At 35.9% G+C, this 18,404-nt stretch overlaps 1 protein-coding gene across 2 annotated transcripts in view; it reads right to left on the reverse strand.

The window, feature by feature from the left end:
• CNGB1 (cyclic nucleotide gated channel subunit beta 1) overlaps positions 1-9,491 on the reverse strand; it is a 734,247-nt gene extending 724,756 nt beyond the window's left edge. For both annotated transcript variants that reach the window (XM_044081527.1, XM_044081526.1), the window contains exon 1: positions 8,974-9,491. The gene's annotated coding sequence lies outside the window, so the exon portion shown is untranslated. The remainder of the gene's footprint in view (positions 1-8,973) is intronic.
• Between the last annotated feature and the right edge of the window lie 8,913 nt (positions 9,492-18,404).

The following is an 18,404-nucleotide window of genomic DNA, read 5'->3' on the forward strand; positions in this document are numbered from 1 at the left end:
AAGCTTGTCCGATTTTGAAACAAATTGACGATACAGTTGCAAGTAATTTAGTAACAACTGCAACATCTAGTGATTACACTTTGGCTTTCCCTATTCCTATTACTAATGAGATGGTATTTATTAGAAATGCCATCTTGAATAATTGGAAAGTAGTGTTAGGCAACACTGAATTGAGTAAAATTATTTGTAATTTTCCTTTGTTCATTTAGAAAAGGACAGTCAGTATAAAGACTATTTTAGAGAGAGGTACCTTTGACCAAAATGGTGTTAAAACTAGTTTTAATTTGGGTACATTTCCTTCTGGGACATGTAAACTATGCAGATACATTACAGGGACTATTTCAGTATTGTTTAAACACATTAATAGGACATTTCAGTGTAAGGGACACTATACATGTAAGACTACAAATGTGGTTTATGCATCTACATGTAACTCGTGTGAACATTTTTATATAGGAAAAACCACAAGAGCATTAAACAAACGTATATATGAACACACGTCAGCTATACGTAAGAAAGATACGTCAAATGCTTTAGCCAAACATTCTATGACTTGTTCTAGTTTCAAAAAGTTTTCATTTTTTATTCTAGAGAGAGTTAATGATGACAAATTTAGTGGGAACTTTAAAGTTCTTTTAGAATGTAAAGAAACTCTACGGCAGATTTTATTAAATGCAGATCAGCTTCCTGGATTGAATGATATGATTAATATAAAATGCTTTTTACAAGCACTACGATTATAATTATAATTATATATATATGTTCAAAGTATTCACTTTTTTATTTTTTTCAAAAAAGTGATGTGCTTTTAAATACTTGAATAATATATTAAGTGCCTAATGCATTTTATTGGTTTATTTGATCACATGTGACACAACAGTTATTTATTTAAATGCTGTAAATTGTATGGATGTTTTTTTCTGAAGAAGTTCATGTTTTATTAAATTGGATGAAAGCGCTAATTAAGGTTGTGGCATTTTATTCCATTCCATCTACTGACAGTATTTATATATATATATATATATATATATATATATATATATATCCACACACACACACACACACACACACACACACACACACACACATACTATATATGCAGTATATGTGTATGTTTATATATATATATATATATATATATATATATATGTGTGTGTGTGTTTGTGTGTGTGTCTGTGTGCACCTACACACACAATTATATTATACAATACCTAAGAAAATACTGAAAGCATCAAACGCTGTAAACTTATAATATCAAATCACAAAACATCTAATAGTTCTATCCAGCTAAAACTATCCTATGTCATACAGCCCAGATGTAAAACCAAGATGAAGAGTTGTTTGGTAGTGGTACTGTTAGGGAAGGGGGTTTTAGTAATGTAATGTGCAGGGGTGGGGTTAGGGTTAGCGCTCATGAGGAAGGTGGTGCAGTGGGGGGCAAAGCCTTGAACTAAAATCAAGAATGCAACCCATCAACTCTTAATTTGTAGCACTTATGGAGCTGACTCCTTTGCAGGATCCATGTTATTGCTCATTTCTAGATAGTGTGATTGGGAATGCATTTGAGTTCCTGAACTTGATAGATCCTACACTCCCTCCTCCATATATGTATATATATATATATATATATATATATATATACATATATATATACATATATATATATATATATATATATATATATATATATATATATAATAGCTTATTTAATTAGAAGAGAACACTCGTGATACATGTTTTTGCTGTATTTTCCTTCTATGTTTATTTGCACATGCATAAATACACAAGGAAACATAACCCCGTGTCTGTACCTCTCAGTTTTTCTTATTTATTTTATGTTATTTTGAATGTATTAACCAGGGTAGAGCACTGATCCCAGTGGACCTATTTTAGTCTCAGCCTGGAGAAAACACAATAGCTATATAAGGGTCTATATCACATAGTTGTAGTGACGTAACTTCGAACACCTAATGGTCAAACCATTATGTTCAAAGTTACATAACTCCAACTACTTAAAAAAAAAAAAACACAATGGACAACACAATAAACTGTTGTAATCTGGGGGAAAAACCTCCTGCACCCTCCATACCCCCCGCTACATAAATATACCAACTCCAAGATTGCACCACATTGAAGTGAATGGAAACCTCCACCTATGGATATTTTCATTCACACGCTCGAACTTTTACAAATTTGAACATATGGTCTCGACCATATGTGGTTCAAACTTGTAAAAGTTTGATGACATGATAGGAACCAGTTATATAATAGTTATATGATATTACATACAGAGTGCATGACAAAAGGCACTATATACATACATTATATACAAAGTGAATATAACAGTTGGTTTGAGGGAATTAAGAAAATAGGTAAATGATATATACAGAGTGAGTGAAAAAAACACTATATATATATATATATATATATATATATATATATATATATATATACACATTGTATATGGAGTGAAAATTAAAAGTAACATGCTGAAAGGATCACAATCAAAAATAAAGTCAAACTGAGGTATGTCGAAGGAAGAAGTGAATAAAGAGATTAAGTTATATGATTCTTGAAATGTGCTTTTATTTGTCAATGAAAAATGGCATAAAAGGAATGATCTTTATGAAAAGAAGGGAGAAATCCCCCAGCTTAGGACTAAAGACTGAAAAAGCATGGTCTGTACGGGTCTATATCAGTTCATCAAAATGTCTGAAGTTCGAACACCATACGTTCAAACTTCAAACCACGAACTGCAAAAACATCGAAGTCTTAGAACAGTGATTTTTTTTTCCCAGGGAAAAAAATCGCTGTTCCAAGAAACACACACACAACACAAGTACATCAAAAACACATCAATCCACACACATACACTCAAAATCCTACATCTAACCCTACACTAAACTGTACATACATTACTACCTATCCACTTATCTTAACCCAAACCCTAACCCTAAGGTCCATCGCTATCGCACACTCTCCTGACCTGCGCCCTAACCCTAACTCACCTATCCCGCCCTAACCATAACGTCTTTCACTATCACACACCCACCTCACCCACGCCCTAACCCTAACTCACCTAACCCATGCCCTAACCCTAACGTCAACACAATCACACACTTACTTGACCCGACCCGTACCTTCCCACCACAATCCTGCTAATCGCGAAGCCACTGAAACGGCCCGCCGAATTCTTTCCCTGGGAAAGAATTCATTGTTCCGCAGCTTCGCGATTACCAGTGTTTGAACTTTATAGTTCAAACATCTGGTATTCGATATTCAGCCATTTCAATGGACTGATATAGCCCAGTCTGTACAGTAGTGCCTAGTTTTTTTTGGGGGGGGGGTTGGAGGACAGGGCATAAATAGTTAAGATGTCTAAGGTTGAATATTGGTGCATCCCTGAATAGTCTGGAAGCTGGTGGATGGAAGGTGCTATTCTTGATATGTTTAAATAATTAACAGGCAAGTAAAAAGTAAGCATGTTGTTTCACAGGTAGCCAATTTGCTTTTTCAGTAGTTTTGCAGGGGTGTCCACTTCCTGAGAAGAAAGTGATGAACCTGCAAATGGCATTTGAAATGGACTGAATGGTGGATTCATTTCTTTTATAAGCTGTATCAATTAGTGGGAGAGAGTATTGTAGATAAGCCAGTAAGATACCTTTACTTATGTATTTCTACAAGGTCTGGATAGAAAAATGGAGTTCCCTTTAGCCCAGAACAGGAGAAAGTAAATTTTTTGTGTGTGTAGTCCAGGTGGAGTTGGAAATTTAGGAAGGAAACCAACCAAACCCTAGGTATTTGAATGAAGTAACATTTTTAATAGTGTTATTAAGATGATTGAGTATTTTTAGAGGCCTTGAGATAGAAGTGAGCTTTTGTCAAGGGCCAAAAAGTATTGATTTTGTTTTAGAGGAGTTTAGTAGGATTTTTTTAGCATTAACCCACTGAATAAAGGGATAAAAATCAACTTGAAGTTTGAGTTCAAGGGAAGAATATCATTACAGTTTTCATCAAATTACAATTATATGTGCAATGCAAGCTTTGTTTAACAAAACTAATCAGTGGTAACTGATGTACAATAATTGACTTTCAAATTATCTTTATTAGGGGAGTATTGCGGGCATGAATAGAGGCACATAAGTGTTGTGATTACCTCAGTTTTCATGTAATGTATTGTATGTAATTACCGAGTTATTTCTTTTGTTTTATTTTATAGTGTCAGTAAAGAGCTTGTATCACTATTTGAAAAAATAAAATAAAATAAAAAAGTACACATATAATGTAGCCAGCTCTCACATGACTTTGTCAGTTATGTTCTAAAATATACTGTTATAATTAGATTCTTTTACCATTCCATCTGCAATTTATTAAACTTTGCTGAATTCAATTACATTTGTGATAAAATTAATAGTTTCCTATCACTTCTCTCATTTGGAGTAGGTCTGAACAGTCATGTTTGATTGGAATGGCTATCTTTATTGCTCATACATTTATGTAGATACTTCATGTAATACTGACATTGTCTTTCCTTATTTCCAGTACTTTGACACAATGTTCACCACTTTAATTGGCTTAAAAAGCTGCAGTTTTACTCTCTAAAATTTAATGTAATTTATTTTTTCTGATAAGTACCCAGACTTGCATCCTTGATTGCTTTAATCATGGTCCTTTGTCCCTAATTGTATAAGTCGATCAGGTTTAGTCAAGAGCTGCAGTACATGGCAAGTATGCACATAAAGAATAAAATAATAGTACTGGGACTGGGACATTTGAAAAAAAAAATGATCCTGTCCCATTCCCATTTATCTAGGGCATCTGTTCTCATATCTAAGCAATTAACAGATCTGACTGTGCACAGGTCAAGAATCACTGCACAGTACAGGCAGAATAAACACAAACACGGATATGCAATAATACCTGTACCACATACATGTGCAATAATGCCTATCCTACATACATATGCAATATCTGTACCACATATGAGTAATAATACCTATACCACATACATGTGCAATACTACCTATACTATATACATGCACAATATTACCTATACTATATACATGTGCAATAATACCTATCCCACATACATATGCAATAATAGCTATACCACATACATGTGCAATAACAAAAAACAGAGTTACTCCCAGTTAAGTTGCACAATGATAAAGTAACTTTAACTTTTTTAAAACTATAAGAGATATATTTGATGAATTACTTGTTCACAACACAAAGTACTATTTTGTTACATAAGCATGTTTTTCATTTTTTATAAGAACTTCAGACAATAAAAATGCAAACATAGCCACTTTTAAAATCTTATTGATGCTATTATATGACAAAATGATCCAACAATTAGTTTGTCAAATACTTTTGTTATTTTATTCTATTTCTCTTCCGTTGCCAGTCTTACTATCAATTATGTTGACTCACTCATCTTTCTTATCCCTGTTTCTTTCTATTTAATCCATACTACTGCTCCTCCAACTAACCTCTACCCTTAATCTTCTCCTACTAGTACCTCTCCATTACCCACCACATCATCTTACCTATCTACTTTTATCTCAGACTCTCCACTATCAGAATTTTTTCTACTTATGTTTTTCTTAATTATTTTCTGTTTCTGCTATAGTGACATCCTATCTCGAAGGCCATGGAATGGATTATAATGGACCTCATTAACAAGGATATTGCCAAACTCCAAATACTTGATACCACACAGTTTGGTTTCATCAAGGGGAGGTCATGCCTATTAAATTCAGTTGACTTCTTTGAGACGATCACCAAAGCCATGGATGAGGGGAAGATGGTGCACACAACCTACCTTGACCTGGCCAAAGCCTTTGATACTATTCCCCACTCAGGTATAATAGATAAACTCTCTCAACTAGGCATCAGTCCATATGTTACCAGATGGGTAGCAAACTGCCTCACTGATAGAACCCACCTGGTCAAAATAGGGAAAGCCACCTCAAGCAGTAGACCCGTAATGAGACGTGTACCCCAGGGATCAGTCTTGGGGCCTTTGTTGTTTGGGATATACTTTTCTGAGGTACAGGCCACAACCAGTTAGCTATGGCTGACCAAGTTTGCAGATGACTGCAAGCTGGGAGCTGTCATCAATTCCCCTAGTGATGTGGATTTCCTGCATGAGGGTCTCACCCAAAGAAATGACTGTTGGCAGAAACATGGCCACAAACTGAATGCCAAACAATGTATCATCATCCCCTTTGGGGGGGACAACAAGGTCCTAAACACGCAATCAGTTGTGAAGGACTTGGGCACCTAGGTTGATAGTAAACTGACTTTTGACCACCATATTGCCCCAGTTGTATGGAAAGCTTTTTACATGGCCCTCCTCATTAGTAAGGGTATCTCGTTCAGGGACAAGGAGGTCATAACCTCCCTCTATTCTTCCCTTATAAGACCCATCATTGAGTGCAATGCCCCTTTCAGTATGTACCTCACAAAGCACAAGCAGTAGCTGGAGAGACCACAGAGGTTTCTCCCCAGAAGAATACAGGGCCTCAAATACCTACCCTACATAGTTAGGCTAAAAGCCCTGTCCCTCTACTCAATCACATACAAACTCCTCAGAGGTGACCTCTGTGTGGCATACAAAGCAATCTCAGATCCCACATTGATGAGTCTGCTGCATACCTGCAAGTCTAGCTCCACTCAAGTAACTTACATGTGCAACCTCAACCAAGTCTGTGACATCAACAGGGCTTGTTGGTGGGACAGGTTTGTGTCCCAGAGAATCCCCCTTCTGTGGAATAGACTCCGTTTCTATGTCAAGCAGAGTACCTCATTAACCCTTTTTAAGTGGAACCTGGATAACTGGATGGGGAACAGGAAATACAGCCCTGCGATTCCAGCATTGGGTGCAGACTTGTCAGAACATGGGCTAAATTCTTGGATAGGCTTGTAAGGGCCTCAGGGCCAATAGGCTAGTAACTTTCTATGATCCTAATGTACATACACTGAACCCATGTGCATTATCATTGCTCTTGTATCTCCAGCTATTACATGTCAATATGTTTTTGACTTATGTAAAATGATATAACTTCTAAAGTATATAAGAACTGTTTTTAGTATTTGTCTCAACACTACCTGCAAAGTAATGCTTAAGTGTTTAATTTTTATTGTTATTCATTGTAAATATGTATTTATGTAGAACTTTTCTCCCTGGGCCTCTGCTGAAAATGGGACTTGTGCCCAGTCAGATTTCCCAGTAAACAAAAGGCAATAAATAAATGAATAAATAAATCATTGAATAATGACAGCTACTTCAGCTTCTTGTTTAGTATGTTCTCAAAATGATACACACAGACTAAATTAACTTTTTTCATTGTCTATTTATTGAAAGTATTTTGTAAAAGCTCATGCAACTTGTAGTCACCCTTGGTTTTTACATCATCACAGTCCACTATATTGACAGAGATGGTTCCACCACATCTGGCTTAGTCCACATTAGTTTTAACTTTAGCTAGATAAGACAAATCATTTGATGAAGCTTCAACCAGATGACAAGAGAAAAGCCTTCATACATAGGGGCAAAAGTAGGAGCCTCTGCACCCTCTGTGTGGGTGATTTGCCTGCCACACTCTTTTTACTTATATATATGAATTCCAAGCTTATACAACCTCAGGGAAGGCCAAAAAGCCAAACATCTTTGAATCACTGAAACTAATACAAACTGTGCAGGCAGTGATTCTCAACTGAAAACAGTGATTGATGAGTTGCAGCTCAGGGAAGTGTACTTGACCAGCTTAAACCTTGTCCAGTTTACACCTGACCAAGAGCAGGGAAGCTGGTGGAGATTACAACATCATACTGTAAAGTTGTATAGTGTTTTAAATTAGCAGGCTGATGTTGCTGACATCTCTTGTTTCAGTAGCCTTCAGGAACTCCATGTACCTGTGTAGAGATTGCCTTGTGAATTTTTGATTGTATAAAGGTTCTGCTGTTTAGATAATTTGCTGACTTTTGATGGGCTGTCATGTGGATACCAAATAACTGCAGATGGTTTATGCAGCCATAGTGATTTTAACGTGTAAGAGGCCATTTTAGGTAAACAAAACACAACACCAGTTAGTTTACCTTTGTCTATTGGTGGCACCAGTATTTATTTGGTGTAGATAGACCAGGATGGGGGCACCAGGTGGTGTGGTGGGGGGCACCATGGAGCCCTTCCTGATTGGTGGCAGTAAGGGAATGATTTGTTACGGGTATGGACAAAAGAGTTTGCTCAAAATAATTCTGAGGGTTATATGCATGCACAAATATAGATCAAGAAAAGTCAAGTGTGAGGTTCTGAATGATTTCCCTGTGCAGTCAAGTAAGATGTAATGTTTGACAAAGGACATTGTGTAGTTGCTGAGAGTCATTACAATTACTGAAACGTTACTCTAATATTTCATTCGGTTACAGGACTATATGCATATTGCTTCTACATCCTCCACACTTTTTCCTTTTTTATTTGTTCTTCATGTGCCCCACCAGTTAGCTAATGTGTCCATATTGTGCCTCACCAACAAAGGGAACCTGGAGCTGCCACTGACACACATATTCATAGACACCTATACCTACAGAAGCTCAGATAACAGTTCTATAGAAGATAGGATAGGTAATTACAAAACTACACAACAGTCAACGAATCATAAGAGGAGCAATGTTTCTACAGACAAGACTGCTAATAGTTAATATTGTATTTAACAACTTCAAATCCGAGTGGGAATGTTAATAAATTGACTGCTAGTAAACAGCAACAGATTTAGTGGAAGAAGAAAGGAGAATTAATATGGCCTATTTACTGCCCAATGCCGTAATATATACGTTTCATTGGACTCCACAAAACGCGTATTTATCGTTTATTGCTTTAAACTTCGTTAAAAATATAACTGTGTAATAAAACTCCAAGAGACAAACGCACACTGTCACTTTCGTTAAACACTCACAACCACTACTTACACACTTTCTAGATCATGATGGTTACAATATATCTTCAGCTGAGCTCAACAGTTGGGGACACATCGGACAGCGAATGGTCCAGCACTCTCAGAAGGTTTATAATAAATTTTTAACCTTCAGTTCATCCTCTAGCCGTCAGGATTCCGTAATATGTTTTAGGTAATAAATCGTTATCAACATCAGACTTTACTGAGGTAGTTAGTTTTGTTTCTACAGTTTGCAGATGGTAATATCGCAGCCCGTACTTTCATTTCCCTAAGTAAGAGCAGCATGTAAATCCCCCTGATACAGGTAGTACAGATCGGATTAAAACAAAAGCAGGAAATCGATGAAGTGCTTTGATACTTGTTTCCCTTGAATCCTTTTGAATACTCCGGATTAAACAGAAATCCCGTCCAATACTCTTTCATATCATAGACTATCGTAGTTGAGCTGTTTCTCACTTAAGATTCCTTTCAAACAGAGTTTTGTAACATTCAGACCTTCAGAACGAAGGACAGCAACACAGGAAAAGAAGATGAGATGCGGGAGAGACCTGAATAAACGCTCCGGTTGCTAGGTACCGGTAGAAGTGCCAGGGATCGGTCGCTAGGAGACGCTTATTGGTTGCTAGCAAAGGGAAAGCATAATGTATATGTTTGATGCATTTTATACACTTGTTACAGGAAAATAAAGTGACTATGCCACTGTATTAACTGAGAACATTAATGTCCAAGGGCAGTGACAGAAATCGGAGAAAAACATCAGTGTTTCATTGCTGACATTACTGTAGAATATACTTTACAGTCCAAGGTTAAACAGTCCTAACGTTAGTAATGTGCAGTTGCAGAAGGTCTGAGTCCAATATGTTTGCGTCTTTCGGCTTTTCCCGGTTAGGGGTCGCCATAGCGGAACTCCGGTCCGCTAATGATTGGCAGTAGAGTTTTACGTGCTGGCTTGCCGTTCACGCATGTCGCCACACAGAAGACGCTCTAATTGAGAATCGAACGGGCAACGTCTAACTGTGAGGCGACAACGCTATCGCAGCACCACCACCACAGTATATAGAATCACCACCCCGTTTTATCTATCTGTTTGTACATACACACACACATATATACATATATATATATATATGGGTGTGTGTGTTTGTGGATTTGATGCTCTCATTCATGCCATGAGTAAATGTGAGACTGAAATAGATGCACTATGGAGATTTTACACTACAGATCCTAGAACATGCACTGATCTACATTGTGGGATTAATGAAAAGGATACATGCATATGGGTTCACTTGTCATGCAAAATGGAAGTCACACCTTGACATGCATAACATGCATCATACGTTTTCTATTAAAATAAGACATTTGCCACTGTGAGCCTCATGAGGTTCAGCACAACCAGATCTTGCTGGGACAGCAGACTCACAACACTAAAATATTCTGCGATATATGTTACGATTACACAACCCGGCTTTGTTGGTGTTTGTAGTTTCCCAGACACTTGCATAGCTACTGCAGACTGTGATTGGCTTGACTGTACTGAGCTACCAGTTGCCTGCAATCTCTAAACCATTAGCAACCGCTGGCAGTTGCATAAATACTCTTGCAGCCTCCTTTTGTGCATTACATAGACACTATTAATATCCACTGTAGAATGTTTTAACATATTATATAGATTTTGTCTACTGACCTTCCTCAAAACAATCTTTTACGTGCTGCAACCTTTGAAAAATATGTCCTACTTGTCAAATGGTTGCCACTACCCACGACTGAGTTAATACAGTCTCCTCACCAATCCACATACTCAGAATGCAAACAAAGTGACAAGAACCTGGCACAGTCCTCTTTGTAAATCCAAAGTTGGAGACTGAATAAATTAACAGCATATGCAAAAGTGAGAAGCACAAGGAAAAAGTAGTCTAATAGAACAGAAACAGTTTCTGCTAACAACATCTACTTCGGAGCTATTACAATAAAGTTGAGTTGTTATGGTGCCTGATTTTTTGTGCTGCACATGAATGATATTTCAGATAACAAATGTGAAATGAGAAACCACAGAAGTATACAGTCTTTTAACTCTAGAAGAGTTTATTGCTTCTTTAAACAATTTCTCCAAAGTGAGGTATTATACAGGAAAGTGTTTCTCAGATGGTTAGATCAGTGTCAAAGGAAGTCCTGATCTTGTTCTAAAGAAACTAAAGCAAGTCAAAATATTTTACGTATTTAAAATGTTGACTTTTAAATGGAGCTTATTTGTTGCCCCAGTATACATCACAGTTTATATGTCAGATTGCAAACCAATGGTGAAAAAAATTAAGTACTATAAAACAATGTCCCAGATAACATATGAATTTGTACCTGATTTTTTTGTGAAAACGTAGATGTTCATAAACATATTACCATATAAAATTTAGGGGCACAATTCTGAAAGATCACACTGGGCCTTATTAACTGTATGTCTGCATACCCCTATAACTGCATTTAGTTAAGGATTTGTGTGTGTGTGTGTGTGTGTGTGTGTGTGTGTGTGTGTGTGCATTTATGTGTGTCTACCTATTTATCTATCTATCTATCTATCTATCTATCTATCTATCTATCTATGTCTCTGTAATGTCCCTGGATGAAAAAAGACCATATAACCACAAGTGAAAAGGAGAAATATGACCATTTATGACCATTTATGAGATCACTGAAATGCTGCGGTGGTGGTGCTGCGGTAGCGTTGTCGCCTTACAGTAAAATGTTGTCCTGTTTGGTTCTCAGCTAGAGTGTCTTCTGTGTGGGGACATGTGTGAATGGGCGTACCTTCGTTGAAGGTTGTGCATCAGGGCTGGCAACTCGGCACATAAAAATCTACTGCTAATCATTAGCGGATCGGAGTTCTGCTGTGGCGACTCCTAACCGGGAAAAGCCGATAAGATCACTGAAATGAAAGCAAAAAAGGTTAAAGCAAAAAAGGTTCCAGGCCACCAGTGAGATGAATCTTCAGTTCTTTTATTTAAATCCAACAACAAATGAGCGCTTTCGTCTGCCAAATGAGACTTCTTCAGATAAAACAGTACTGGTGCCACTCTTAATTTATATAAAATGCCTTAATTAACCTAATTAACTAATAAACAAAATTTTTAAAAAATAAAAAAATAATAAAATAATAAAACTTCAATCTTGATTATATTTTTTTATGTATTTAATGTAGCCCTTTATGCACTACAATGTTGTAAACTACAACAATGAAATCACATTAGTATTAAGGCTATTTTAGCAGAGAGAGCAGGTAGAGTATGATTTCATTGTTGTAGTTTACAGCATTATAGTGCATAAAGGGCTACATTAAATACATAAAAAAATATAATCAAGATTGAAGTTTTATTATTTTTTTATTTTATTATTTTTTTTATTTTTTTATTTTTATTTTATTTTTTTATTTTTTTATTTCTTATATAATGATTGTTCTATACAATTTTTTAATTCCATTAATGGATTTTCTAAACTTGTGATGTTTGTGGTGTTGGGTAAAACAACCAAAGAGCCAGAAACCACTTGGTGGTGGAGCTTTACATTTTTTTAAAAATTTTGTTTATTAGTTAATTAGGTTAATTAAGGCATTTTATATAAATTAAGAGTGGCACCAGTACTGTTTTATCTGAAGAAGTCTCATTTGGCAGACGAAAGCGCTCATTTGTTGTTGGATTTAAATAAAAGAACTGAAGATTCATCTCACTGGTGGCCTGGAACCTTTTTTGCTTTAATTTTGCTGGTTTGGACTGTCTTGTTTGGTTTAAGATCACTGAAATGACCAGTTCAAGAAAATGTGGACACTCAAGATAAGAAAAGAGCACACATTTAGTAATTTTAATAAATAAATAAAGTTAAATGAATAATTAAATCAAAAAATAAAATAGTAAAACAGCCACTTGCATTTAAACTCTTTCTAAAAAGCAAAACTGATGCAGCATCTGATCCCAATTCTCTCCAAACATCACTAAGAAAGTTACTGATACATTTTATGATACTGTTTAGACATTCAGTACAAGTTATTTACAAAGCAATATGTTTTGCCAGATAAAGGGCTTTTGGAAAAACAATTGAACAATTTTACTGAGAAAATTAGAGTCCTATTTGTGTGTGTGTGGTATATATATATATATATATATATATATATATATATATATTATACCTTGAACTTTTATGCAGTACTACAGTTTCTGTATCACACTAACAAGTTAGCACTATTTTATAATTTATTATGCCCGATAATGTCCTCCTTTTGAATACTCTAGTACCTTTTTTTAACATATATGCCATATTCTTTCCTCAAATGCAGCATAGCTAAGTGCTAATGACATCAATGGCAATCTGTCTCTCCAAAGAAAGTGACAAAATAGCTTTTCTAATTGTTCTATCAACATTTGTTCCAGAAAAGGCTACTAAACAGACTCTTCATCAGTTTTATTTCCCTGCTAGATATAGACTGGCTTGAAATTGTTTTGTAGGCTTAGAAAATGTTTCAACATAAAATGAATAAACGAATAGTATAGTAGATATGCATATAATGATGAGTATGGCTGCATTAATATTAATTTAAAAAATAACTTTTTTATTTACCTTTCCGGATACCCCTATTGTATTTCCTGTATAATGAATTTAAAATTCTGCATACAAATAGAGCATGGGATTTGCCAAGTTTGATCTTGTTTCCTTGATGAAAATAATTGTTTCACTTGTGTCATGCCCTTTACAATGTACATAGAGAAAAACCTTGCACTGAAGTTTATAGGGTATTAACATCACCCTGTAGAAATCTACAGCAGTTAATGGATATTCTAAATGCTACAATATGGCTGACAACAGAACTATTATAAGTATGGCATGTTTTGCTATATTAAGATGAATACGCAGGAAACTAGGATTCTGGTACTGCTAGAAAAGTACAAATAATAGCAGATAGCACCATAAAACATCAGTCAGCGCTGAAAAGGTTTTTCATAAACATTTCCTTACAATGGTGCATGAGAATAACAATATATTAGAATAGTGTAGTAGCACATTTATGATTATAGAGTGTGTGGGTTCATTTTTTTGTATAGGTTTATATCTGCTTACATAATCTGTCATTCCTAGACACAAATGCAACTGTATTTATGGGATAGGTAGGGAAAAAAAACAATTGCTTTCTTTCTGCTTGTCTTGTAAAAAGGTGTGGAAGAGTCCAGATGATTGCAAACACACACCATTATTTCTGTTCTTGTGCAGGACATGGAAACATCTCTGCATGACAGGCTGGTGCATTTTTTGAATACTCATTTTCTGGCTGATGGCACATAATTGGGTTTTACCTGGTATATATCTTATTATTCTATCTCACATCATGTTAAAAATTACAAAGATATGGAATTTGGAAGGGAAATTTATGGGAGCAATAGTGAATTTTGCACGGCACAGTGGTGCAGCGGTAGTGTTGATGCCTCACAGCAAGAGGTTCTCCTATTCAATTCTCAGCTGGGGTGCCTTCTGTATGGAGTCTGCATGTTCTCTCTGTGTTTGTGTGGGTTTCCGCTGGGTGCTCCAGTTTCCTCCCATGTTACAAAGACATTGGAGCATTTCTCCCCGGGCCTCCACTGAAACTTGCCTTTGTTCCAAGTCTGACTTTCCAGGTTAGTAAATGTTAAATAAAAAATATACAATTTACCAAATTTATGAAGGATTATGGAGCAGCTACAATATGAATAGGGATGTAAAAAGCTGGGCCTGCAGCAGGACAGAAAGAGGAAAAAATACGATGCATTAAAGAAAAGAAAGGGAGCCTCATATGAAAACACTAAGTGACTGGAAAGATACAGGAGTATAACTAAATGGAAGAGACATGACTAGCATCTGGAAGGGAGACATTTCAAATATGGTTTGAGAAAATATTGTTTCACAGGGAGGATATTAGTGTCCTGGAATATATATCATGAAGCAATTGTACAGTGCAATTAATATGAGGGGTTTAGAGTTGGTTATGACAGAATAGGAGACAATCAGTGATGTAGAAGAAGTTACAACATTCTGGTTAATAAAAAAGATGAAAGAGTTTCTTCTACTGATAACATCATACATTTATATGACAAATGGTCTTCTGAGCAAACATAAAAGTTAAATGATCTTATACTTGTTAATACTAAAATAAAAATCATGCGAAGAGTTTGCTTCTGCAACTCCATATATAGGTTCGTAGCTTCGTAGGTAAGTACTAGGATTGCTGGCCAATTTAAGCATTTAAGCCAATTTCCTTTTCTGTGCTTGAAATAACCTATCCCACTTGGTTATAGACTGGCTTTACTCATCCCATGGTTGATAATTATTTATTACCCCTAATGGAATAATTGGGATCATACCACTGATAATTTCAGGGGATCCATGCATGGGATAAAGCATTTAGGAAATGCATCTGTCAATTAATACTATAGTGGCAGTCCTGGGATAAATTTTCTGTTTCTCATCCATAGATCTAAGTTACAGTTGAAAATGGGCAGAGATGAACTCTGTTTTATGTGGATGGGAAGTCTCTTCCATAGCAGTGGTATCCGTTGCAAAATACACCTACCACTCCAAGCCATTCTGTTGATGCTGCAGAAGAGGTTTAGATCCATAGACTGAGTATTTTTGATGCCATTTGACTTGCTGATGTGCAGTAAATCCACCAGTACTAGTTCAATCTGACACCTTCTGAATTTAATATCCGCCTTCATACAATCTTTCTTGGCATAATGCTCTTGGGTAGTATAAAGCAGTAATCACTTTAACTTCCCAGTCATTTCTCCACTATTTGCATTCATTTTAAGTTGTTTAAGTCATCTTCATTCCAAAATGTGCGTAGCCTGTTTTGTGTCCCTCCATTCTCACTACATATTTTTCTGAGCAAAGGATCATACTGAGTGTATATCTTACATATTTTAAACAAGTCGTAAGTTCATATGTTCATAGGTATATACTAGACTAATGAGCACTGAAGCTTTCATAAGCCTAGGCATGCAGTCTACCCCAATTTTGTCCCTAAGTATAATGGGCATTTATTAGGTGGGGGAATGTTAGGTAGTTTCTAGAGGTTATGGGGGGGAATGGTAGGTGGGGCATTACTGTGTCCCTCTGTTTATCAGAAACTAGGGGGCAAGACCAGGAATTAATTTGAATTTCTCATCCATTAGTAAAGGTTATGCTTAAATAGGGTTAGGGATGGACTCTTCTTCACATGGATAGAGAACCTGTTCCAGAGCAGGGGGATCCTCTGAGACACATATCTGTCTCACCAACATGTTTTATTTATGTCACAAGTAAAGTTAAATCCTTGGATCCAGTGGTTCTGATGATGTGTATTTTCCAGATGTGCAAAAGGTCCATCAGAGATGGACCTGAGGATGCCTTGTATATCTGGAATAGCTCGCCTGTAAGTAGATTGTAATCGACAGGGTACAAAGATAGGGCTTTAAGATGATTCATATAGGATATATCTGTTATCCTCACAAAATCACATCATATTCGATTTGCCAGCATATCACATCTCTGCCATCATCATCTGTCTCACCTAGTTTGCCCATCGGAAACCTAACAGGCTAACCAGGCACTATTAGTTACAATAAACATTTGAAAAGGTCATCAATGTAATGTTCAATCCTTTTTTATCTTATATTTCTATTCTAGGCTTGATATTTAAGGCACATAAGTACAGCTGACTTCCACATATCTCTTTTTATCTATCCTCTCATTTCTTCTTCAAGCATTTTACCTCTTGTTGTGTTATAATGGTGACTAAATCCTATATATTTACACTCTTAATGAATTGTCCCTAATAATTATCAATACATGTCTGTAAAAAAGAAAATCTGAGAAGGTGTATATCCATGGCCTGAACTTAATAATTCTAAAGTCAAATTTTGCATTCCAATTTTATAAATGCCTAGATTAAGACTGTCCCTTCATAAAAGACATTTAAGCAATATTTTACTATAATTTCTGCAACATATAGGTATGCCTCTATATATCTATAGATATTTCTCTATGGGTCCCCTTTAGAAACCCGAACGTTCACTTACCCAACTCTTAAAATGCTGATATGAAAAGCCTGATGACTGCACAACATTGATGCCCCGAAACACCGACTTTCCACTCCAGGTAAGTAACCACTTGGCCATGCTGTTGAACTTTGCCCCTTAACTCCATGGTAGTGCGATCTCGAAGTTGGTATATTTAGTTAGGGGGGTGGGGGGGTGCAGCCCACCCTCTTCACATAGGGGTGTGGGGGGGTGTGAACTCCCCCACATAGGTGGGTTTGGTTTTCTTCGATTTACGTTTTTGTTAGGATGGCCGAGTGGTTACTTACCTGGAGTGCTAAGTTAGTGTTCTGGGATGTTGGTGTGCTGGTGCTGTCGGCCTTTTCATCTCAGTGTTATGGGTTTTGGGTAAGTGAAATTTCATTCTTGTAAAGTAGACCCATCTCTATATATTTATAGTTATGTCTATTTCTCTCTCTCTCTCTCTCTCTCTCTCTATATATATATATATATATATACACTATTGATATGTATATACATTTATAGCCATGTATGTATGTTTGCAACATAACATGTCAGATATTTTTAAAATACTCAGTTTTTACAAAATAATATAAACAAATACAATGTAGAGGATGCCCCTTTAAAATAATATATACATCATTTCTAGTGAAAAAGAATAATATATTTCTTAGGTAAGCATCTCAAGATTAAAACTACCAAAAATTAACTTTCTTTAGAATATTCAGTACGAATGTTTCACTTTAAATATACATTTGTTCATGAGAGCTCATCCTACTGCATTACATAAAATACACTTTCCCTTTTCCATCCAGCTTTTGTTGTTCTTTCCATTCTTCTTGCAGGCCAAAGTCAGCTAGTTTTACAGATATCACATTTCCACTCCGTAATACATCTCAGAATGATTGAAGTGACAACTTCTTTAACTCAGACATTTTTTCTTCAGAAACTGTAAATGTTAATCTCTTCTCAAATGACTTTCAATAGAGCAATATAAATCAATCTAAATTACTATTTATTTTCTTATTCAGTTTAATATCATTCAAAATCTCAGCCACTGTTGAAAAGTTGAATCCAGATAATCATTTTACCCCTGCACCATTTGATCAGTAACCATATAGTTCCTTCCATGTTACCATAACTACCAGAGTATCTGTTCCTTTTCATATGTGGACATAGACTTCTCCAAAATCACACCATGTGATTTTACAGTCAGTGACAACCAGGACACCTTTTCAATTCCAGGTGGTGATTTTGTAAAACCTGTCCATTGTTCTGTCTTAGTTTTCAGGATGTTCATCTTCTCCCTCTTCGCCATTCAATAATCCATTCATTCTCATTTTTGAGCTGTCTCCTTCATTATTACAAACTACTGCTACACATACTCAAATTTACCACT

Source organism: Protopterus annectens, chromosome 8.part0 (genome assembly GCF_019279795.1).
Source record: "Protopterus annectens isolate FY-2018-M chromosome 8.part0, PAN1.0, whole genome shotgun sequence".
Taxonomy (NCBI): Eukaryota; Metazoa; Chordata; order Ceratodontiformes; family Protopteridae; genus Protopterus; species Protopterus annectens.